This window comes from Dinoponera quadriceps, unplaced genomic scaffold, assembly GCF_001313825.1.
Source record: "Dinoponera quadriceps isolate SergipeBrazil2010 unplaced genomic scaffold, ASM131382v1 scaffold566, whole genome shotgun sequence".
In the NCBI taxonomy this organism is placed as follows: Eukaryota; Metazoa; Arthropoda; class Insecta; order Hymenoptera; family Formicidae; genus Dinoponera; species Dinoponera quadriceps.
In genome coordinates, this window is record NW_014555972.1 from 2089924 (window position 1) to 2115887 (window position 25964).

At 47.6% G+C, this 25964-nt stretch overlaps 1 protein-coding gene across 2 annotated transcripts in view; it reads right to left on the minus strand.

Annotated features, from left to right (window-relative positions):
• Window positions 1-25964, minus strand: part of LOC106746411 — a 431128-nt gene that overhangs the window by 100498 nt on the left and 304666 nt on the right. The window lies entirely within an intron of this gene.

Sequence of the window (25964 nt, forward strand, 5' to 3'; positions counted from 1 at the left end):
GAAGCTTCATTCGCTTCACACGACTGTGTGAAGGAGTCAGCAGGATATACGGGAGAAATAAAAGTCAAGACACGCGCTCACACATTCTCGCGCACTGCCTCGCGCGGGGTAACAATTTGCACGGTTGGTATTCACCTTAGTACGAATTGCGCTATCTCCGGCGCGATATTGCTATTAGGTGTAGAGAGACGGGGGATAATTGAACGGCGTGTGCGGTGCCAAGGAAGCGAGTCGCGGTCGTTAGGTGGATGCTTCAGCGCGCACATATCCGAGGTGTATCGTTAGGTAGGTGGGCGCATCGTGCTCGCAGGTAAACGTATTACGGCGCTCCTCGAGCGCGTCGCCGAGCCGCTCGCGGAGACGGCGGCTTCATCGCTCGCGGAAATTAGACGGCGCGCGCGGGGGTTAAATAAAGGGACGCTCGGCGTAACGAATAGGCGACGAGCGTTGCTGCTGTTCCGAGACGGCCCTCTATCTTTCGGTACGAAATCAATCAATAACGTTCGTGATCAACGGCACGTATGTGAGGGATGAAAATCTCCCGTACCGAATCTTGACAATGGCGTCATGTCGCGTGATACCAGTTTCATCGGGCTTCTATCAAATAGCGGGAGAGAGAGAAACGATTTTATATAATTATGGTGTAACGTCGGCGTGCTTGTAACTGAACGAAATTATTTTCCCTGTTTCTTGTTAAACGGTATTCTCTTCCGCGTAAACGTAGAGCAGAAGGTGGTGTTACAGCCTCGTTTATATTTTCTACGATAACTCCCGGGAGAAAAGGTTCATGTCTAATTATATGTAATTGTATCAAGTTGTATATAATTATGTATGATAAGATCTATCGATATTATCATTTATGGGTGATTCGTAGGATATATTATATAAGCATAAATCACAGAGGTGTCGTCAGACCCATTGGGATCGCCGCTAACTGTCCGATAATTGGCGTAAAGCAAGAACGACCACGTTTGAAAGATGAATGGAGAAAACCGCGGAGAAATGTGCGACGTAACTTTTTTTCAAACGTCCATGGAGTCTCTTATATGATCTTTTCTGTTCACCTTGCGAAAACGTTTCGAAGCAACTGGGAAGTAAAATTTCGTTGGAAAAGAGTACGTCGGGAGGAGAATAAATTCCCTCCCAGGGACGACGCGGCATTTGTATTCGCCCGGGAAGTCCTCGGGTTTGCGGCGAACTCAACGGGGGAGAGCGGATCGAACGCGGGATGCGGAAGCGTGCTTTACACCTAAGTTGCCGCCTGTTTACGACGATGATCGGCTTTCTCGGCGACGCTTGCCGATGTTACATCCCTCCCCACCGTGGAATTTCCCCATTCTCCGTGTATCTCATAATCCCCGAGCGCCGCTAATTGTTTTCGCGCGCGCGAGTCGCGTCGGGCCGGTATTCCGCGCTACGCAATTCGCGGTGGACTCGCGCGGGCATCGCGCGCGCGTTTACGTGCGTTCGTTAAAGTCAGATTATGCGTGCGGCCGAGAGAAAATCCGGTTGGCGTCGCGAGTAACGAAGGAATGAACGGGCCGCCGCGGAAGGATATAAAAACGACGGGATTCAGATTAAATCCGAATATAGCGAAAGACGGGTCTCAGTGATTGGAGAAGTTTCGCGAAGGCGCGGGAAGGGGCTCTCCGGGACTCCGCGAGTAAATTATGGCGATGCGTGATGCGCGTCTGAATAACGCGTCGCAGGAAACGCGACTTGACAAGCTTTAGGAGCACATAGGCGCGCCCAAATTATCGGCACGCATTACTATTCGCGGGCGTGCGCGGCCGTCGTGTAATTCAGAAACTAGTTGTAAATCTCGAAGGCGTGCCATTTTGAAGAATCTCATTACGGCGAACTTTTCCGCGGGAAATTGCCTCCGCGGTAGAACGGCGTCTTCCGAGACGGTGTATGTATTCTGAAGGAACTGTGCGAACGCACACGCACGCACGCAGGGAGTAATGCATGTTCCACGATGTACTCTTTCAGCGGTCACGTTCTCATTCTCTCTACACTAGCAGATTCCCTGGCGCAAGTTTAGGAATATGTGATGTTACATGAGGCCGAAGGATGGGAAGTTTCGCGGGTTTAATTCTCCGAAGTGAAACTGTCCCGTTACGTGAAAGAAACGTCGCGACAACAGAGTCGTGTGTATGCAAACAAATGTGAAGAAATGCAATTGATATTTCATTTCTCACCTTCCTTCTTGATGTATATTCCAACTTGTACTTCTTTCCTCCATATTTTTTCATATCTCGATTTGGAGTTTTAAACCTCCTGGTTTCATTGAAAGGACGTAAAAATGTTCATCGACATTTCCCTGATTGGAGCATCGACACATTCGGCCTATACAAGCTACAGGATTTCTCCACCGGGTAAATTATTATCTCTCGTTATCTGATAGTTAAAGATGATCAATCTTAAAATGTTCAATCGTTCCCCTCGCATATCGAGCAATTCATTTTCGCGCGTGCTTTCACCGTGAAGAAGCATTTATAATTCTGCGCAGCCAATACGACGCAAACTTTGCGGAAAAAGTCAGTAATTTGACAGCAAAGTTTTCAAGTATGGCATCCTCTTAAAACAGATTTAATTTCGAATTTAATTAGCGAGATCGACACTGATGGTTGCCGGTCTCTTATTTCGTCCGCCAAGGAATTTTTCTCTCTCTCTCTCTCTCTCTCTCTCTCTCCCTCCCTTCCCCGACGTCCTCTGTGTGCGCCACGCGAAACGTCCACGTTGATGCCATTTTCATCGCGCTCGTGTCGGCCGTCGGCCGTGAACGTAAATTCTCGTTACGGCGGTATCTCCGCTGGCGGAAAAGCCAGCGCGGAAATAGAATTATCCGGCGCGCGAGGAGTTAAGCATCGGCAGCTCCGGGGATTTTGCGGCAATTTTCCGAGTGCAACCGCGCGCGGCCGCGCATCGTAATTCAATACGTCACCCTCCGTCACTAACGCCGGTGACAGATACGTCGATTCGTTTTCTTCCGTCCAATGTGAGGCACGGATGCACGACAATAGGATGCATCGAGTATCGCGCTTAATGCAACTCAACGGCTCCGGCGGTCGAATATCCGTCGTGAGAACCGTAAACATCAGTGAGTAATCAGAGCGGTAGTTCGAGACGTCCCGAGTCGAAATTTTAGCTCTGTGATAAACCCTTAATTCTGCAACATATTAGGAGCTAAGATAGTAAAACAGATTCAATTTCAATTCTAATAATATAATATAACCCCTTTCCGTCTTCGATGTTTCAGCGTTAAAATAGGACGAAAGGGGGGTGAAGGTTCAAAAGGGAAGTTAAAAAGCGTCAATATCGTCAAGATAGGTTTTTATTAGTCCAGGCCGTCTAAGTAGGCGCAAATCCTTAAGGCACTATCCTTAAGACCGTCAGAGTAGCATCGAAATTTCGACGGATCCTGAATCGAAATTTCGACGCTACCTCGACGCTCTTAAAGACAGTTTACGCTTATTTACGCAAATGGTCTGCGAACTGGTGAAAACCTCGGGACGCTGTTCGCTCATCGAGACATTCTTATCGAGCGGCTTATCGCTGAAACTCGCAGGCACAGGAAGCGTCGCATCTTGATTGAATGAGAAACACTCGAGTACTCAGATAACAGCGAGCTCTCCTTGCGCGGCACAATAAGCATTAAGCAGTTAATCACAGTTGGTTCTTGGGTTTGCGAATGGTGGTCGAGAGATCGGGACCCGATCGGGATAATTATCGGGCGGCGAGCGTGACGCCTCGACATTTTTCAAGGATGCGATTAATCATCCCCCGACCCTTCGGGAAACCACCCGGTTCTCGTTGGACCGACATTATCGTTTTGAAACCGTGCGAAATAGAAACGTTATTAATTTCAACGTTGGAAATATTGCGTCGGATTTGGCCGGCGATCGCGACCGCCGCGACAAATAACCTCAACTGACCCTAAGCGCGAGTATCAATGCCATCACCGACTTCCTACATAGTTACAGATTGTGCTTAGCGATCTGCGTGTGTGTGTGTGTATGTGTGTATGTGTGCACGCCAGCGCGCTGCGGCACGGCGAAATGCGAGCGTGGCACGGCAGACTGCGTTTACGCGCTACGAAGTACGACGAAGACTAATGAAAGATGAAATCTCCGGCGCGTTTTTTTCCTTTTTGTTTTCTCGGCCCGCCGCTGTCGTGCGAGCCTGATTCCCTGGTTATTGTAATGGCCCCGCCGGCCACGGCATATCGGCGAAAAATAATGCGCGCACGAAGTGAAAACACGTGTAAAGCGTAGGCGACATCGTGTAAAGCATCGCGCCATTGCGTCGGTCATAAATTAATAAACGCTGTCGGACAACTGGCATAAAGTATGTTTTATTGGATTCGAAGAGATACGGGGATACACGACTGCGTCTCGTCCCCCCCCCCCCCCCNGAGTTTTCCTCCTCGAAAATATCGAAATGATGCCGAGCGTCGATTTAATTGATCCCTGTAGGTGTGTAAGTATGCAGGTATATTTGAGTTTTCCTCCTCGAAAATATCGAAATGATGCCGAGCGTCGATTTAATTGATCCCTGTAGGTGTGTAAGTATGCAGGTATATTTGAGTTTTCCTCCTCGAAAATATCGAAATGATGCCGAGCGTCGATTTAATTGATCCCTGTAGGTGTGTAAGTATGCAGGTATATTTGAGTTTTCCTCCTCGAAAATATCGAAATGAGTGTTCACGGCGGCTCTTCAATTTCGAAGAGAGAGGGAGGGAAAGAGGGATAGGAAAATTTCGATAAATTAGTAATGTTAATTGAGAGTTTTGGGATATCAATCTATATGTACAAGAGAGATTCCGGTTCGTTCCTTAGACAGCCACTCGCTGACGCGTCTGTCCCGCTAAAGTTGGCGCAAACACGCATTTGATTTCGAAGATCTCGCCAAGGCTTTGATCAAACACGAGTCTGGATCCGCAGTCCATGCTCGACGTCCCTCGAGTGAAGCTCTGTGCTTTCATTCGGCCTGCGTCCCTCTTCTTCATTTCTCGCAGCCTTTTCTAAGGGAAGCGTTGAAAACAATGGCATGCTTACGTCCTGAAAACCGGCGCGATTCGCGGGTACGTATTTCATGTCTGAATTATTTCACACAAAAGCGCTCCTAGAGAGAGAGAGAGAGAGGAGCGGAGGGGGCAAAGAGAACGAGCGCGGCGTTGCTTACGTCCTGCCTCGGATTCCGCGGGGTGTTTAACCGCGACGAAAGTCTCCCTCGTGAAAGAACACGCCGCTGTATTTTTCGACGAGCTCGTCACGGGTTTAAACAGCGGAATGCGATGCACGTCGGGAAACAAAATGAAACGCACGGCACGTCGGGCGCGGAAATGCGAAGATCCGAAGCTCCCGCGAGCCGTCCCTTACGCAGCTTTATTTCCCCCCGCGGCATTTCCGCACTTGGAATGTGAGATAACACACAGATAGCACAGTTCTGAGTGTACAAAAGTACAAATCTAACGAAACTCTCGCCATCATTATTCTGGAAACGGACAATTTATGTGGTATAAGAAAATATACTTTTTGATCCTACGCGGAAAGAATTCGGAAATTTTACGTGCTACGAGAAGAGAATCCTATGTGTAATAATTTAAGATTCAACAACTATTGTATCTGAACTTTTCGCTTGAGAGTCAATTTGAGAGACAAACTAAGATTATTATGATAACTTGTGCATAAAGTTCCAGGAAATTGTATCGTTTCAATTTATTGCTGATGTAACGTAGACACAGAGCGAATATCTCAACGGAACGTAGCACGAAGCTAATATTAATTTTGATATTCAATTTCTTACCGGAAAATGGGAGCAGCACTTCGACTCGGAGCGAAAAGAACCGGCTGCGTGCGTAGCGCGAGTTAAGTAGATTAATTTCTATGAGGTTTGAAGCCTGCATCTCTCTCTCTCTCTCTCTCTCGGAGACGACTTATTGCGGTCGTAATATTTCACGGGGCTTGCATATTTTATCGCACATACACAGACAGACACATCGCTGCGAAGCGAGCGAAATTACACGTAGACTCGCGTCGCTCAAAGCGACGCGATGTTCGCGGCACAAATAAATCGAACTTATATACTTTATGTCGCGGAAAGGATCTCAATGAATGTCTTCCGCGTAGCGAGCAATGCGCCTCTGCTGTTACTCCGCTCCATTTCCTTCGTTCAACGGATTAAAAGTCGATGTGTTAGAGCGCGCGAGCCGGCCCTGAAGAGAAAGACCTGAAGATATCGTTCGTAAAATCCAATGCGAATAATGCACAGCCCGCATGCCAGACATCAGGTCGAACGTAGCAAATAGGATCACGTAAATCCGCCGAACGAAACCGTTTCGGAATTTTCCGAGGGGCTCTAATGGCGCTGCTGCCATCCGAATCTTCCCGACTGCGCTCGTGAATTATTTTCCACGACGAGTGAGAATAATAAAAGGCGGACTCGGATACGTTCAGTGACCTATGGGGGAAATGGGTCGGATCGTTAAAATATTGCATCCATAAAGCGCCTTTAAATTTGAACAAATATAATCTTCTTATCTTGAGCATGAATTTCTCATGTTGGCGCGCCGCAAACAAGCTCGATTCTTTCCCCGATCCCTTTTTGCGTTAAATTAATGCTCAATTTTCCGTGCATCCAGGCGCGCACTTTTCTTGACTTCGGCATGATGAATTCTTAAAGCCGGAGGCGCGCCAACGAATATCGAGCTTTTCTCCAGCCAACGCGTCCGATTTTTATTAATCATTTCGACGTTTGATAATTGGACCCTCAAACAGTTGGCGAATTGGCATACTTTGCCGGCGAAACGCTGACTTTCTCTGGAAAGTTTACGTCATCTGTTTTAAACTTTACTGTCAAAAGTTTTATTGATTATGTTAAGGATATCCTCTCCAAAATTAAGCGAAATATAAAATTTCCCCTCAACGGTGCGTAAAACCGTTTAAGTGTCAAGATGTATCAAGAATTACATCAGCGATTATTTTTAATAGTCTATTTAAGTGCAGTGCAGCCTGGTGTTTACGTTTCGCGCATTATCTTAACGATTCGTCGAAATGTCGAGTTCTTTGTGTGTCGTAATACAATTCGCCGGTAAATTCTCGCAGTTTCTCGCCCGCTCTTCTCATCCTCTTGCTGCTATTCTTCGGAATCAGCATACGTCACAGTTGTACTAACTACCGGCAGCTACCGGTGTTTAGTGCGCGCGGCGTTCCCCGATGTCGGGAAATGTTGGTGGTGTTGGTACAACTGTGAAACAACAAAGTCGGCGGCCCTTTGTACCGCGTGCAGCGGTACAATGGCGCGGGAGGGGAGGGGGCGAGCTCGTCCGAGCTTCGCAAATTAAAAGAGCAATTTAACAACACCCGGCAACTACCCACGTCGTACGAAACGAAACGCTAAGAGCTGCGTGCGGGGAGTTGAAACTTGTTGAAATAATACGGTGCCGCGCGTGTACGTGCAAAGGAGAAAATCCCGGGACTTTTTGCCAAATATGCCAAAGCCCCTTTACACGACAGAGGGTGTTGCTCTCGCGGACACCGAGGACTTGCGCGGGACCTCTGCATGTTAGTTACAGTCCGCCGCCGCCGCTATTTTGTGCAGCTTTGTGAATGTGGAAACGAACGAGAGATGAGAAATATGAGAGAAAGTAGTAATTAGGAACTTGTTGGAATTCTTCGGGTAAGGGAGAAAAGAATACACCGGTTGCGAGGGATCGACAATCACAGACTGAAGACCATGTGATGTTAATGACCAGTACGATAAATTATACGAGCCTCCGTTTCGCGCATGTCTTTTGCGAGAGAGAGAGAGAGAGAGAGAGAGATCGCCGTCTTTTAAGAAGACGCTATAGTTGAAAACTTTTCTGGTAAAATGATGGCTGATTTTTTTCCGTAAAACTTAAGTCACACGGGCTGCGCGGAATTACAAATACTTTGACACAGCGGAAGTACGCGGGGAAATAAATTAGAGCGTTGTCCGATATGCGACGAGAACGATTGAAAATCCGCAAATCGACATTTCTACCTGTCAGTGTTTAGCTGATACAGAAATCCTGCGGCTAGTACGTATCGAATTTGCGCCAATGCCGCCGAGAGCGCGAGGCATAATTCGATCGGCTCGAGAGGTGAACTCGCAGAAACCTCCGGAACGTGGAAGTGGCCGGTTGTACTTTACGGAAGTCGGCACAGCCGCCATTATTTATTCGTCGTTTAATAAGCAATCTAAATTCCGTCCATCCTTACGCCCCGCGAACCGCAACGGATCCTACCCTTGCCGCGCCATCGCCCTCTCCGCGCAGGCAGGACAGGCACTCCCCTCCCCCCTTTCAGCCGCTTTCGTGCACTCTCTCGTTCCCGTCGCCTACGGGGGTCAAATCTCTCGAAATCGATCTTTCCCCCCCTCGTTTCTCCGTGATCCGGCCTCTGATTCGTTTGCTTTAATTCGACGGCGCGATTCGATAATTCGCCGAGTTATAACGGGAGAATTCGCGGCGTGGCGGCGTCCGAATTATAGATAAGGTTCAGTGACCAGACGGATTCTGCAGGAAATACAGTCTCCTCGTGCGACTCTAAATCGGTCGTGACGTATGTGGGACGAGTCGAGCTGCCGCTCTGCTCCGAAAAATTCATGTACGAGTATACCGACATACTTGTTTTATCCATAATTGACAATGATAAGCGTATCCGTTAGATCTGAGCTCATTGAATGCGTCATTATGGTGAAACATTAAATATAAAACATCGGATGCGGTCGCTGTTTTGTGTTTGTTAAAAACGGTCGAGAAGCAGGTGCCAGAGGGTTACTTTCCACATAATAAAGGAACAATGTGCATCACCAAATTTGAAACATTTTTTTTTTAAACTTGTAAAATGAAAATAATATATAAGGACATAGAATAAATATATAAACTAACGTAATTTCAGTGCTTTTATTTTATTTGTTTGAATAATTTCCTATAGGCGTCATAGGTGTGTCGGTTTTGCGACCCAGTTTCTAGCACCATAAGCTCTCAAGCATCTTAAAGGAACATATAATTTTTCGCACCTAAGTGGGAAAATATTGCTGGTTTGCACACACGTAAATTAAAATTGTTAATTTTACTCCCAATAGAACTTCAGAGCTCAAAACTGAAATGATATGTCGGTTTTCGTTCTTTTCCTTTATACGATATCTAATCAATAAAACTTTAAATCACGTGACAATTTATTTCCTTCACGAGGGAGGAGCGAAGAGGCGGATTCGAGTTGGGCTGCTCTCGACTCGACAGCCGCGCCTTGAAAAAGTTCACGGAAGAAGCGCGCGGATAACGAGTTATGGTGGCGCGCACCCTTGGTTATAAACATCGTTAGTATGCACCGTTCCATTATTACCATTCGTTCTAATACACGAAGGTCGCGCGCCAGACCAGACGCCTCTCTGGGGTATCATTCCCGATTATTACCCCGAAAGGGTTGCCACCACCCCGGAACAGCACCTGAGGGTGCACTACCTTCGCCCCTACCCGAGGTTGGCCAACCTCGAGCACGCTACTCCACGCTACGCTCTTCACCCCGATCCTTTATGACTGTTTGCCGACCACTTCCAATCCACGGTAACGGAGCGACATACGTTTTCGTCGCGGTCACAGGCGTCGAATTGTCGCCGGCGACACGTGGAGGCACGTCGCACGTTCCTCAGCAACGTCGAGCGTCGTGAAACGCGATTTCTCAGACGCTAACCGCCTCTTCAACTCGTCTTGAACGTCGTGAGAGGATTTCCGGGCTGTCCGGCACTATGACTTAATATTACCGCGTCTCTTAACACGTTGGGTGCGGCTATATTTAAAAATCCGACCCCCGTGGCGGTATATTTTTTTCTTTCTGCTTTAATTAACTCAGATATACTTGAAAACAACATATCATAGAGAGAGAACGCTCGATCTAAAAGGTTGAGCCCGCACCCAATGTTAAAACGACACATTTTATATTTCAGTGTCGATTAACATATTATGGATATTAATTTTGGATTAATTTCTGACGTAATACTTGTGCTCGCTTTCCAACGTATTCACCTTGTGTTAAATTAACACGAAAATTTGCGTAGACCGCTTGAGGCCTGTGAAATGTGTGAAATCTCACATGAAATCTTTCACTGTGTGCTTTTCGATTAATCCCTAGAAGTTAAGATCGGCTGCGAGTTACGTCGACAAAAGAAAATGTTCGAGCCGTACCGACACCAAGCGTACAATCGACGGAAATGAACGCGACAATCAACCGGATTTGCGCTCTCGTCCGACTGTAAATTTTCACGCGTGTACTTTTCACCCGGGCCTTGCCGGCTACGCGGAGAGAAGTCACGCTCCGCAACACGTTGGCTAATGCACTCCGCTGCGGCTGCACCAGCGGCTGAACAATGTATCCGGCATTCTATGTCCGCGCGGCGAAATTTGCTACTTGACGGCGAGATAATATTCGCCCGCTATAATTGGAACTAATTTACGTGGCCGCGGAGTGCCTCAGCCTGGGTTCGTTGCACTCCGGTTGAACAGTATCGCGACACGAGCGACATGAATTTTTAAACGTCGCGCTAAAGAAATCCCGATCGTCGACGTACACCCGTGAACAATAATTCGTCACTCCTTAGATCCCTGGATCGATCAAGTGTCAATTTTCAGTAACCTGATTTGACTTTACATGAACATCCCTCCGCTTGGAGCAAACCGGATCAGGGAGGGCGTCTTTCGGACTTGCTTCACCAGATCTAAGGAGGAACGAATCGTTGTTCTCGGGTGTACACCTCAACAGACACGCGCGCTGAATTCTAACACGCGGAGGCGCCAAGATCGCCAAGGATCATACGGTGGTAGACAATGTGAGTTTCGCGCGCGAATTCGATTTTTAATTTAGGCTCGATCCACGGACACGACCGTCGCGTATTTCATTTCTCTTGGTAGCGGGCTTTCATGTCGTGCGCCGTGTATAGCTTCGTCTGGCCTCTCTTCTTCTAATGCATTTTATAACAGGCCGCCGAACGGTTTCGCTCCTCGGTACATTTCATCTATGCATGAATATCAGAGAGCCGTTGGATAGAGCGAGAGAAAGAGAGTCTGTACGTGCGTGCGTGTATATATCTGTGTATGTAAGAGAGAGCGAAAGCGTGTAAGCATACGTATGCGTGTACACGTACGACGGAAAGAGCCCACGGGAATGGGTGCTCCTATTCCGTCCGGATTCCTCCCCTCCGTCGCATAACCTGCAGGGTGCCCTGATTCAAAAGCACAATTAAGCCACGGCCATTAAACATTTACGGGCCCGGGTCTCATAATATGTCGGCGAGCTCGCCGTCAAGCTGCTACTTTATGCGGATGTCCGGTATTCGTACGGGCACGCATGTGCGGAACTTTCGCGTGTGCAGTGAACACGTGGGTGCGAGAGAAAGCGAGAGTGAGGGAGAAAAGGAGAGAGAGAGAGAGAGAGAGAGGGAGAATGAAAGAAAGAGAAGGAAAGGATGGGTGAGGAGGAGAGGGAAAAGAGAGAGATTCGAAAATTAAACGCCGATGGAGCCTTTGATGGGATTTTCGGCGTTGACGCTGCGCGCCGGAATATCCATTTTTGTCGCCTAGCCGCCGGAGATTTTTTCTTTCCCCTTTTTCCCTTTCATTTTTTTAATCGCCGTCCGCGTCAAACACCGTGCGGGATCGAATGCGGCGTATTTGCTCGCTCCTCCTGTGCAAATGTGTAAACAAAACTACGGGTGTCCCCGTCGTGAGTGTGCGCTGGATCCCAAGTCGAAATTTTGGCCCCTTGTTAAGCCTTTAATTCTACAACACAGTAGGAGCTAAGTTGATTCACTTCTAATGATATAATTTACATTTTGGCCGTGGTGATATCTTAAAGTTCCGTTCTCGCTGGTTTTAACGTCAAAATAGGTTGTTTTGAATACTCGTGTGAATTTAACGATCAAAATATTGCGCGCACTTACAGCTTCAAGGTATTAAATTTAAATCTGTAAGAGTGTCTTTGACCCGGATGATTAAATTTCCGTTTCCGCTGTTTTCGCGATAAAAAATATGTTGTTCGAGACAGCATTGGAATAAATTTTGCAGAATCAAAAGTTCAAGACAGAAGTTGACAAATGTGATGTCGTCAAACTAGGTTTTTACTCATTTATAGAATATTTAAATAAACGCGAACTATCCTTACATTGAAAAAAAAAAACCGGTTCGGTAAAATTGGCGGCCACCCTCATTTAAAAAAATATTGTGTTCACTAAAAAAATTATGCACTGGCGCAAAAATACGTTGCGTTAGTATAGTGTGGTAAAGTTGCTGACCAATCAATTGATAACTTATTATAGCAACAATACAATTTGTTCTCTGAATTAAACATTGTGTCTGAAAAAGTGCCGTTCATTTAAACGAAATTTGATTCTGGTACTTTTCTATCAACGTAGGAGCGCCAAAGTAGCATGAAAATTTCAAACTCGGGATCGATATCTGCCGCAAAACATGGATAGGTGTCTAAGAGAAGAACCCAGCGAGAGAAATGACGTTAGCACGAATACATGCCGCAAAAACACGAATAGATACGTAAACGAAGTATCTAGACAGAGAAATGATAGACGGCGCGAAGCGTATAAAAACATAGGAATACGAGGAGCCAGTCGATCGCGAAAATAACATAAATAATGACGCCTTCGTCTGTGCTGCGAATCTGTGTACCCGAAGTGTACTTTTGAAAGTTTTTATCTTCGCGAGATCATGAATTATGCACAGAAGCACAATGTGCTGATATGCACAGACGCGCTGGTAACGTTTACTTATTCACGGCGACATGTCCGTCACAGTGCGGTTCTTGCGAAGCACAATTAACTGAGCGCACTCCGGACTTGTCATAATTTCGCTCATTTTCATTAAGTATATAGAGTTTCCCGAAAAAGAATTCCGGCAGCACATTCACCCGGATCGCGATAACGAGACGTCTGACGGACACGGTTATTCTCGAGAGAAAACGGCTTAGGGGATAGACGGCGGAGAGGGTTGATGGAATTGAACAGTGGGTTAGAAAGTTTCTTTTTTTTTCCGGATCTCTTTTTCATTTGTCAATTTGGCGACCCCCGTCTATTTACATTTTAATGTCGAGCTTCGGTTCCCGCGAATTGCGCCCCTTGGCTGACTCTTCTAATTAGCCGATCTTAAGCGTCAGCAAAGAACGGCTTAAGAAATCACTTTAGAGTCTTTTTCTTAGCCTTGACGTCGTTACCAATTACATAATTGCTTTCTTTCCTCGTGGAAAATGTACGTTTAATCACGATATATATAAAGTAGCTGTTTGCTCTTAAAATTACATTGTGAAATAATGTAGAGATATTTCATATTTATGTTCTGAAATAAATTATCATAAAATGCAGGTATAGATAAATTATCATCACGCAAATATGAGAATATTTATTTATGCAAATATCTTCGTACGCGCGAAATAAAAATATTTCTCGACTCGGTGAATTAGTTCGAACAATCTATTTGAAAGGGGGAAAAAAAAAGAAGCAGCCCCCCACACAAATACACCGTTAGCAGAAGTCTATAACGGCGTGGAACGTCCACTGTTAACTCAAAGTACAGTCAGCACATTCTTACGGGGTTCTATCCGGGCAGCTTTGTCATCCCCAAGTAATTATATACTTAACTTTTTCGCCCTCCGGGACAGAAGGTTATCTCGAATAGTGCACCCCCGAGACATCACTCATTCTTAAAGAAGGGGACGTGGCAGTGACTGGTGGGCGGCGCGATTAAGGATTAAACGGCCGAAACATTTTCTAAAATTTAAAAGAAGCGTCCCTTGAGAACTGCCGAATTAGACGAGTAAATGAAATCGTGTTATTTCTTTCATTTTCTTCTTAATTAAAGTTCAGACGGTCTCGCAATCATCTTTATAATTTCTCGAGACATCGTGGCTCGGTAAATGGTGTATTTTGAACTACCCTATACATACGCAGGATGCATGTTGGGCGGAAGAATGGTCGGGGAATTTTTCCTCTGCGACGCGTTCAGGGGATGTCATTCGATGCATGCATAGAATAATAATGACGGGAACCACTAGTCAAGATTACGAATGCTCTTCATGGTCTCAATTTGCGAATTCCATCGATCCTCTACCGCTGCTCATTGTTATCCATGGATTAATAATACATCGAATACGCTCGTTCCGACATCCCAATACGCTGGGGTGGATCAGCATATAACGCTTATAGACGGAGAGACGGGCACCTCGCGATGAAGACGGGAAGATATTCCGCCCTTCATTTTTTCACGACAATTCCATCTTGAAATTAGAATGAAAATTATGTCCGCAGCCTAATTAGAAGCTCGCCCGAGATATCTACTTCAATTAACTCAACGTTTCATTTCTCTCTTTCTTCCTACACGAAGGATTTTCGATTTTCGATAATATCCTCTCTAAGAAAAAACCCATTTTTTATTGCGTAAGAACTAAAATCTAGCCGTGAGACAGCTAAAAATAATAAAAATAGGGACACACGGTTATTTACCTTACGTAAAATTAACATGAACATCTGCGTCAACTGCTTTGAATATGTGAAATCTATGAAATTCAACATAAAATCTTTTACCGTGCCGCGCCTAACAAATTAAATTACGGTGGCGACACCAGTCGTCCCTGTTTCAGCGTTTAATACCGCCTGAAGTAGAAGTGTATCGTGTTAAAGGTTTAACACAGGTCCGACATTTTGACTGGGAGGGTAGTAGTCGATCTACATGGGGAATCTCGCTCGCGTCGGAGCCACGCGACGACTCGTATCCGGCGGGCAATGTGTTCAAGTCGCGGTATAGTTCGCGCGAACTGACACGAGTCACAAAGTTTCTCAGGCAACTCGGTGTATCTTCTCGCTCGACGATCCGCCGCTCGGAGATCGTATCGATTCGCTGCCGGCTGAGCGGCTGGGAATGTATCGCCGGCACGCGTGTCAAAGCCCACAATGTGGGTGCATTAGAGATTAGAGGGCGGTGGCACGCCGCGTTTTCATTGCCACTCGTCCGCACTCTCTCTCCGTAGGGCTGGAAGCGCGGACGAGTGTTGTTGCCGGTGGGCACGTGGCGAGTCGCGCCGACTAATTGACGCCGTACGTTGCGAACGTGTCTCGATACGGCCGGCTTGACGCGACTGGAACTTATCTCACACAGCCGGCGAAGAGGCGGGAGGAACGGAGGAACAATGAGGAGGAACACCGAGCCCATGGTCCGAATAATCAGAGCCGCCTCTTTCCCTCCGCCTCGCCGCAATCCTCGGGGATATCGCCGATGCATTAGCAAGTCAGATAACCGTAGCTCTTCTCGGCAGAGAGAAAGAGAGAAGGGGGAGGGGGAGGGGAGAGAGAGAGAGAAAGTGAAAGAGAGAAGTGCACAAATAGAGGAGGAAAATTGTCTCCCTTCTGGTCCCCTCGTCGGCCCCTCTCCACCGTCGGCGCTTCGTAAAGATAGGTAAAAGCGCGTACATATACACTTGAAACGGGGGGGGGGGAGGAGGGGAGAAAGAGAGAGGGAAGGTGGACGAAGAGAGAATCGGTGGATTTACGTTTCTTATATATCGCTCGAGGTGCCAACGTTCACCCTCGTCGCGGCGGTACCTTGAGAATTTAAAAGGGGCGGCCGGCTTAGCTGCCGGCTGAGTTCCCTTCCGCCGCCGTCGCTTATTTACTCGGCAGCCCAACTTTTTCCATCCATCGATGCCATTAAAAATAAAAGTCGGCCGGCGGATCGCGTAAGTGCTTCCCCAATTTGAGGATATTCCGCTTTTATTTGATCCTTTCCCTTATCCTATTTCTCTCTCTCTCTTTCTCTCTCTCTCTCTCTCCTTCTTCTCTTCTTTTTTTCCTTAGCTACTGCAGTTTCCCGCCGACTTACCTTGAATAAGAGATACATCGCTGCGCGTCTCCCGTTAGCGTAAAATTTTCGCGCGTCGGATGATCTCACGTCTAATTGCATACTTTACGGATATTGTAGACGGTCCTTTAGAGTACGTCGCTGAAAATACGACATTGAATCTCACAATCTTATTAAGACGCATGGTCGACTACGAAAAGGTCGCAACGCTCTTTCTACAAATCTCGGCACGCATCCCCCCGTGTTCACAGAGAAAATTGGTTTCCCGCTAATTCTCGGGGGATGAATTTTCCTATCGGATGCGAGATGCGTCGCGAAGCTCGCTGCGAGGGAAAGTATTTGCAACCTGTTTTCGTCACTGACCGTACACATTACCGTAAGTTCGCATTCGCTGCGCTTCTGTTCGTTGTTCACGTCCGCTCAGTGTACACCCCACCTTTAGAAAGCGAAACCGGCCGGTTCTTATCCAGCCACCTCGTATAACAGCGATATTCCAGGCGGAGGAGCCCGCCTCGTGGAATTCTCGAGACGACTCGAGGGGAATGGAGAACAAATTGGCGCGATGCGCCGCATTACGCCGGCCGTCGCGATGAAGTATGCGAAGATCGAGATCGCGGATAAAACTCTCTCTGTTTGCGCAGACAGGGACGCGGGGAGGACGGAAGGGAGGAACGGAGGGAGGACCGATGGTGAGGAGCCGGCGCGACTCAGGCCATTGTCTTCCGCGGAAGTGTTTCGGCACCTCCGCGGAAAGAGAGTTTGTACAACTCTCTAAGCCGCCTGCCATTTTCAATAGAAGGAATTGCCGCGTGTCTCTACTTCCGTCTACTGCAGCGAGCAACCGCTCACCGGCGTACCACCGCGTCTTCACGTCCGCGATTTTTTCACGCGAAACTTTCTGCAACCCTCACGACAATAAATTACACACACACACACACACACACACACACACACACACACACACATATGTGTGTAATTATATATAATTTTATATGATTAAATATCAACATTTTTTCCCGGGTAAACATGCTTCGTTAATTCAACCGTGCTTGTTTCCCCCGTGCAATGGAAAACAAAGGGATCCTTGAGCCTTAATGACGGAAATCACGGTTAAGAAAACCTCACAAGATGCATTGTTACGTCGCAATGTAGGATTCTTCCGTATACGGTGTATATTAATTCCGGTCGCTGCCGCGAGAGAAACACTTCGCCGCTCCGCAAACACAAACGTCATTCGCTCGTCGTGCAGTTTACCGGCGGCCCGCGGCCAACAGAAACATCGACACACGGCCCTTTGTTAATTCGCGTGTTATCCATTAAGTGGACAAACAAGAAGCCCGAAACGCGGTCTGACACGCTGGAAGAAACAGCGGCGAAATGCGCCCGCGGCTAGACAGGCCCCGGCCGGGAAGATGGAAGCAATATAGCGGAAGTTGGAGTGGTAGCGGGCATTGTTTTCCGCCGGATTGTTCCCGCTCTGAGAAGGGTCGACTTCGTGTCAAACTGCACTTTTTGTCGGCCTTCCGCGGCTTTACGCGGCCGCGCGCGCGTCCGTTCCCGACTGGTTGCTTCCACATCGCTCGCACATTTCGCGAGGCGTTTTTCTTACCCTCGCTAACCCCCTCCCCCCCTCACGCCCCTTCCGATCCTGCTGCCGTCAACGCGCTCGGAAGGAAATCTACGCGCTGACCTCGGAAACGTACGAACGGGGACCCTCTGCAAAAAGTTCACGGTCAGATTCACGGCCCGGCGAATTTCTTTCCGGAGCGGCGCGAGCAACCCGCTGATTCATTCACGGTACGATGAATTAAAAGCGGGGATCAGTTCAAGCCGTGACACCGTAGAATCCAAGATTCAGAAGAGAAATCAGTGTCGGTATCGTCAAATAGTAGGTGCTTCTTAGTTCACTGGCCGTCTAAGTAGAGCGAACTATACTTAAGAGCGCAAAGTAACATCGACGTTTCGACTCGACGCTGAAACATTTGGGATACTATCGGAATCAAAACGTAAGTAGAAATTGTACCGTCAGAATTGAAATTGAACTTTGCTGTCTCAGCTCTTACCGTGTTACAGAATGAAAGGTTCGGTACTTAACACGGTGTCGAAATTTCGACTCCGGAAGAAGAGCGTTCCACGCGAGATCTTCATCGTATTAACATGCCGGGCTCCGCGCTCTTCAACTTTGTCCCCTTTCTCTCTCTCTCTCTCTCTCTCTCTCGCAGACTCGTTTAAACTTTTTTAACGATTCGCCGGCGCATACGACACTCGTGCACCGTAAACCCGAGGAGGCTTCCGCAAAGCGGATTCGAGCGGAAGCCAGCTGACGAGGATCCCCGAACGTCGTAAATGAGGCTTGTGCGCTCGCGCCATTAATTATTATTATCATTATTTGCTCCCTTAACGCTCGCTGAGAGAACAATGGAGTAATTGTCGGCCGCCGGACTTACGCTGGGATCCTTAAAGCCACCTTAAAGCTCGTCCCCGGCAGGTCTAAGCTCCTTCGTGCCCGCGGTGCACGATAATAAGTCGGCGACGCCGGCGTCTGCCGGCTGATTCTCAAATCTGCTCAGACTGCGCAGCTTCCGAGCTTGCGGTGCCTCTCATGGTAGGCGCCGCTCGTCGTAAGTCAACCCCTTTCCTGCCTTCCGCTTTGCGACGGCACGCCGGGGAGAGTCTAGTCAACGACCACGGCTTGGTAAATAGCGCAAACAAACGCACATCTGAAGGCGTAATTAGTCGCGAGCCGAGGCTCGCATTCAGCACCCTTTGAGAGATTTATGATGCGAGCGGCGTAATAGTGTTAATTATGGCTCGCGCTCGGCCGAGCTGTTTCTACGCGGTTAATTAAGGGTTAAACGTTATCGCGCGGCGCGTCAATGAGAAATCGTCGAAAAATGGATCCGGATAACGCGGAGACGAACGTGGGAAGACTTCAACGTCCGTTGAGACGGGAGTTTGTGTTTCCTTCGATTTTCAGCTGTCGATTAATGGCAACGCGAACTTGACAGAAGCGTTTCGCAGCTGGAACGGCTCGCCTGGAATATTTCGGCCGGTGAAAGGAACTTCTGAAAATGTCGTACCGATGTGCGATGTAATTTTGTGTAATACTACGGTAGTCGCCGGAACACGTTAAGGAGCGCGAATGGTATCGCTTAATCCCCGTCTCCTCGTTACAGAGCGAGCTCTGAACTTTTTCGGACGAGAACTTCGCGCCGCCCGTCCATCCTTCTTCTTCGTCGCGCTGACGTTCCCGTCCCCCTCAAGGGTACAAAAGCGAGCGGAAGAAAGCGGGAAGAAAGTTCATATCGAAGCTGCGCACGTGAGTGGAAACGGGAAAGAGCGAGACGGGAAGAAAGAGATACGCGCGCGGCAGAGACTCGAACCTGAAAATTCAAGTTTGACGGCGTCCGTTTGTTCTCCCCGGGAACGTCAGAAGTTCGCGTACTTTCGCCGTCTAGTGGCACTTTCCGTCGAGCTCGCGAGCCACCCTCTCCCCTTCACCCCCCCCCCCCCCCCACGATAACGTCGCAGTCGGGAATTTCGTTGATGGCTCATCCGTTAGTCGATCGCGCGCGCTAAAACTCCCACGGAGCAGTCTGCTCCGGTTGCCCTCAACAAGTGGATGATGCACTCGGATGCAATTACGCGACGGATTAACTTTCCGTGGTATTTCGGAATTGGAGGAGATACATCCGACCGCGTAATATACTTTCCGGCCCCGCCACCGCAGAGAATGCCACCGTTTCGAGTAAGCGTGTAATTGCGAAGTTCGCGCGAAAAGCGCAAATTGCGTCGAAGCGCAGTCGTGTAGCCGACGTCACCGTTGTTCGTCCCGTTTCCCAGATCGAAAATCGCACGATTCTCAGGCTCACACGTGTACAGACGAAGTCGAAACCGGTCATAATTAAAATCTGCACCGTAGCTCGACTCGTTATAATCAGAGCTCGTGGAAAAGCCAACCAAAACCGACCGTACCGTGTTGTTTTTCGACTCCGAAGCCCCGTTGAAGGTGTGAAATTCAAACTTATGCTCGTGGATGTAAATCAGCAATATTCCTCCACCAAAAGATACGATAGTCTCACGAAAATTAGCACTATATATTATACTATATATTTTCTTGCGAATAATTATTTTTTAAGATATTCGGAGTAGTGACACTTCCCACGCTTATGATATCCGATTCAGCCAGTTGTTCGTGGATAAAAACGAGCCACCCCGGCGCGCTTCGTCCGGCCGATGTTCAGCATCGGCATCGGCATTTCGGCGCGTTTTACCGTAACACTTTTACCAGCGATAATCTAGCTCGACGAATTGCTCTGTGACGCGGAAGTTCCTCGCGAATTATGTAATTTGCCCCCGCGTTCGGGGCACGCAAAATTGCCGTACACCGAATGCATCCGCGCGTTTAATCGATTCCGGTCCTAATACAATGACATGCTCGAATGTGAGGGTGAAACAATATTGGTATTTCAGATATTTTATTAAAGTTCCAAACGGGCCACACGATCGCGCCGCGGCGGGTAGACGGGCGGAGGGGGAGGAAGGGGGATGGTCCCGTCGGTTCATAGCTCCCCCCCCCCCCGTGGGTACGAGTACTATCGATTATTGATTTGGTGCCAAAGGTGGAGGCAATACACCCCGGCTTCTATTCTTCCAGCGCGATCTCCTACGAAATCCGAGCTTTTGCCGGATAAGAGCGCAAGATTTAATTTCAAAATGGAATAGAAACGTTACATATCGAAAATCGCCGTGCGGAAACCTTAACCCCTTCTTAACCCCTACCGGTCGCGATACCACCTCGACTCCGAGTTTACAGGGGGTGACGCGCGGAAATAATTCAATAATCGGTAATCGTAATAACAATGACGGTAATAACGATAATAATAATTCCGTTAATTCAGTCGGAGCGTCACATATTGTGCACGCGTTATTACTCACTGGATGTACGGTCTGTTTAAAATAAGCGTAAAAATGGCAAAATGACTTTGATCTAAAAATCCTATTTATCGGGAATTTTTCCGAAAGGCAAGGTTCACCCCCTACGATGCGTTCCATCGGAGGCCACAGTAGCAGCTCGGCTATTGTTGTGAAGGGACGTTTTTCCACATGAGTGCCGCGCACGTTCGACTCTTCGAAGTGGGTATTCTTATGTCTGCATCCAAAAGAAACGAAAATGTCGTGCATAAGCGGATGAAACGTTGCCAGGAGTCAAAAACCATTGATGACTTTCCTGAACGTGACGTTTCGAGAAATGTCGAAAAAAAAGAAAACACAAATCGATTATTGCCATGTTTCATTTCTCTCATTTCATTCTCAAAATAAAGCCTTATCACTACGTGAAAGTAAATAAAATGAATAGCAAAAGACTTATTGAATATTAAATATTTCCAATTTTAACCACAGGAAATAATAATAACAACATGTAATGTAAATACGCATGTAAAGTTATTATCTCTATCACTTATCAGAAAATTGGTAGTAAGACTTATTAGAAAATTGGTTTTCCTGATTATAATTCCTATACTATGATGATTATAGTTATAAATACCAAACATTTTTCTCTAAGTGTACCTTTCATTATATAGAAATGAGACGAGTATTTCAGTCAAAAGCACGCACTGAGAAAAAAATATAATTATTTTCGGAGACAATAACATCCTTTCTTTCATTTTTAACTAGCCAAGAGAATTATTTTTCTAGTAAGTACTAATTACTATAGTGTCAGCGTTAATAACCTTATGCACGTTGTTACTGTCGTGGTTAAAAATAAAAGAAAGAGGATATTGTTGTTCTCAAAACTATTTTTTTCTCAGTGTACACCCAAATGTGACGCTCCTCCGATCACTTTTGGCATTTTGTATCTGAATCACGAAGGCTGCGTTAATCAGAGCACCGGCGAATACGCCAGCAACAACACCTGCGCGTAGCCACTGAAACCGGGGGGCGGGGNGGGGGGGGGGGGGGGGGGGGGAAGGCGAGGAAGCCGTGTTTCTCGAGGCGGAAAATCAGTTTTGTGCCGTCTAACAAACGAAATTAACATCACCGGCGCCAATGAAGCGCGGGTAAAAGCCGGGCAGATATCAAATACAATTTCTGTTAAAACAGTTACTTCCTCCGGCTGTCCGTCCGTCCGTCCGAGACGAGGCGGCCGGTCTTGAGGGAGTCCATTAACGTCGGACGGCTGGACGAGTACCGGAAGTATCCCGCGGGAGCCGCCGTAGACGGAAAAAGCGGTGTGTGTGGCAGGAGCGGACTGTCGGACTGAGTGAAGAAACGGCGAAGAAAAAGGGTGCAATACCGGAGGGGGGGGGGGGGGGGATTAAAAANTTAAACAGATTCTGCGGTCTCACCGCATCCGCGTGCGCATCTCCTCGCAATCGCTATTTATCACCGGGCGGGTTATCAAAAATCGCTTCCGAATGCGACCTCGGCCGGGCCCGAATCGATTAAGCTCGTCGCCGAGCGTATTCTCTCGGCCGGCGTTTCTCGCTCCGGCGCGGACGAGAGACGACAATGTATCGCGTTAATCCATTTCCCGCTCGCGCCACTCCATTACTCTCATAACGAATTCCCTTGCTGAGATTAGCAGTAGCGCGCGCGCGCGCGAGTGGAAAAAAGACGGGGAGAAGAAGAAAGGACGAGAGGGAGAGGAAGAAAAAAGGAAAAGAAGAGAAGCTTTGTCGGCGGCGTGTAAATGTCACATCGGGACGCAGCTTCTCGCGGCCCGGCTCCTCGTGTATATCCCGCAGCATTCTGTTTTCTTCCTTTTCTCGCTTCCCCGTCCCGCGCCTCGCGGAACGAAGGATAACGAACCCGCCCCTCCCGCCTCCGGCTAACGATGGGCACTTAAAGTTTAATCTACCTAATTAATAGTGCTCGTCTATTACCGGGAGAGTCTCCTCATATTTTCTGACCCTCTCGCGAGGTATTCCCGCCGGCTATAACCCTCAGGAGCAAAAAGCAGCCCCGCTAATGCAGGGAAATAGCTGTTTCCTATGTTTGTAACTTCTTTTTTTTTTTCCGTGTGTTTGCGCCCCCCCCCCCTCTCGATAACCCCNCGTTCGCGCCACAACGTGTCGTCTCCCTCCGGCCGCGCGCTGCCTCGAAATGCGCGCGATCGAATGGAATTCTCGCGTTCGCGAAATTGTCGCCGATTGTCCTCAAACAGCTAATCCGATTGCCTTGCGTGCGACGCTGGGATTGTAACGTTTAACGGCGGCGAGAGGGGGGGGGGGATTAAGTTAAATCTCGATAACCCCAAGCTAGAATCATCGAGGAGAACGATTCGAGGATTTTCCGTTCTTCCTTCAGACGGACGTTGAATTTTCACGTTTCAAATTCCCTCAACGGAGAAAGCGAGATTCACTTAGAGTTCTTTATTTATCGAATCACTGACGATGTAGTCGCTCTTAAAAGATTACGAGGTAAATCGGCAATCCCGGTCGAAATTCGCTCTCGCTCCGTGCCGTAACGGAAGTTCGCATTGTCGATTAACCGCGTCGTCCAATTAGCCCGTACAATAGTAAATTCATAGAATCGAACACGCTCGCAACTGAATAAATGCAATTGTGTTATTCTCTGTGCGGTTTAATGATGCGGTAATGGTACTTAATCAATTTGTTAATTAATCACATTTAATGAATTATATAACAGCGCCGCAAAATAAGGCGATGAAAATAATGGTGCGCGTTGAGTTGCGCAAGCGCACGCGCGAGCTTTAGTTTCGCTCTTATACGCGGACGTTGATTTACGTTTAAATGTAATTACGAGCGCCAGCGCGATCTCAAGGTGATCGTTCTTTCGCAATTAGGTTTTGCGTTGACCGGGAGAAATTATAATCGTTTTCGACCCCCAACTGTTATACCCTTTTTTATTATTTTAACCACAGAAACTGTATTGGCAATAATTACGTTACGCTGAATTTGGGTATTTCTTACCTCTCCCCTCCCTTTCGTCACGAAGTATCTGCCTCCTTTTAGTGTTACGTAACACGTAGAATCGCCGATCCCTCGTGTCAACCATAGGATAAAAGGAAGTAGCTTATAACCACGTTGCAGGTAATAATTATTAGACTGGGTGAAAAATTGGTTTAGTCACAAGGATTTGTCAGGAGCATTAATTGCTATTTGCTGGATATATGGACAATTAACACTCTTAACAAATCTTTCTGCTGTCCAAGCGAATCTTCTTTGCTGTCACTATATTGACAAACATTTGCTGTCCTAGCAAGAATTGGTTTTCTTCCTGTGCGCTATTATCTTCTAATCAGCAACTGGCTGCTTTTACTATCCAGTTATTGTCGAAGCGAAAGCCTCCCAAACTTGCAAGTTTTTGGACCGGTAAAACCGATCGGAAACTAGCCAGTTAGAGGGAATTACTGGGCCAGTTACTGGCTAGGAGACTGATTGAATTTCTACTCGGGGCGTATCTGTCTATACGCGAGATATACCGTGCGTTCGCGGATCAATACAGAAAACAGAAGGAGCTTTCCGCGGCGACTGGCTTTCGACTTTATATACATCGACTCGGCATTGTGTTCCGCGTTGCGGAGGGTGATTTCTCGAAGTCTACGGGAGTGATCGACGCCTCGCGTTAGGATCTCACGTTATCTAGATGCGCCTTTCCTTTCTTCCACTCGCAACTCGCGCGCTTTCGCTCTCCGCCGCCCTCGCCGTCGTCCTGTCGATATATCTCGAATCGGCGGGCAGGACCATTAATTTCATTTTATCGCCGCGCGGAACTCGAAGCCGGCCGGCGCGGTAATGCGTTTTAAATGTAAAACAGGCTGAGGCCTACGGCGCTAACGGGACGAGCTCGCGATAAAATTTGATTCAGACTCGCCCGCGCGAGACTCTCTTCGCGAACTTCTCGGGCGGGCCATTGTTGAGCCGCGATTGATAGAATATCGAGAACGAAGCGATTCCACCGGTGTGCGAGTATCGCGCTCTATTCGTCTGTTGGAGTTCGCCGAGGGGTGACGTCATGGCACGTCTTCGCGTTTTGTACTGATCTTTCCGGTCGGATATTCATACTGAAGCTCGTTAAAATGAGAATTCAACCCTTTCGAGCTCTTTGGGTTAAACATAATGATAACAGCATGTATACATACATACATACATATACACATATATACATACATATATATATATATTTTTTTTTTTCAAGATACACGGCGGTCCAGGAGCCGGTCCGAATTCGACAACTCTCCCCTAATTATCAAATATCGCTTCGCAAGCAAAATACCCGATTAACCTGAACGGAAAGTTCAGCCCAGCATCACCGGTGGGACACCGGCGGGACGTTTATCCGTTTTCATTTGCTTTAAGAAACGAAGAACAAGAGAGGCGTGAATAAAAGATTAATATAAAATACTGAAGTATCAATTTACTCACACCGGGGGCATTTATTATAAAATTGAGATAATGCGATAAATAATAACGCTGCCCGGCCGGCTTGCTGTCCGAATGACGAACGATCGGAAAAGTAGCGATTTATAACGCCTAATACGACATTAATTTATGACCGGGCCGGCGTCTCATCATCTCGCGCCGGCATAAGTTATTATCGCTTACTCGAGGTATTCGAATACATGCGATTGGCTGGGAGGAAGCCTCGGATACGTGTGTATATATGTGTGCGTGCGTGCGAGTCGCTCATGGAAATGGACCGACGAGACGGGTATCGTCTGTCGTTAAGCGGCTCAACCACCCCGGCGAAGTTCGTCCTTCCATCCTCGCGCGCTCGTCTAGCGCGAAGGACAGGACGGGAGAGCTGGCCGACTTTATGAATATTCTCTTTGTGGCCGTCCCTTGATGCACTCGTTCACTTAGAAAATGTCAGTGAACGCGGCACCTTGCGCCGGCGAATGACCATCCTGGTGCCGCAACGGACCGACAACGCCTTAATGGAGAGAGGATTATTTCGCCGATAAATTAATGGACATTTTGCGCGGACATCGATAAAGTATTACGTGCCGACCGAGGACACCGTATCAAGCCGCTTTATTAATAAATGAGTACCGAATATACAGGTGACACACTACAACTATATATATATAAAGCGGCTTGATACGGTGTCCTCGGTC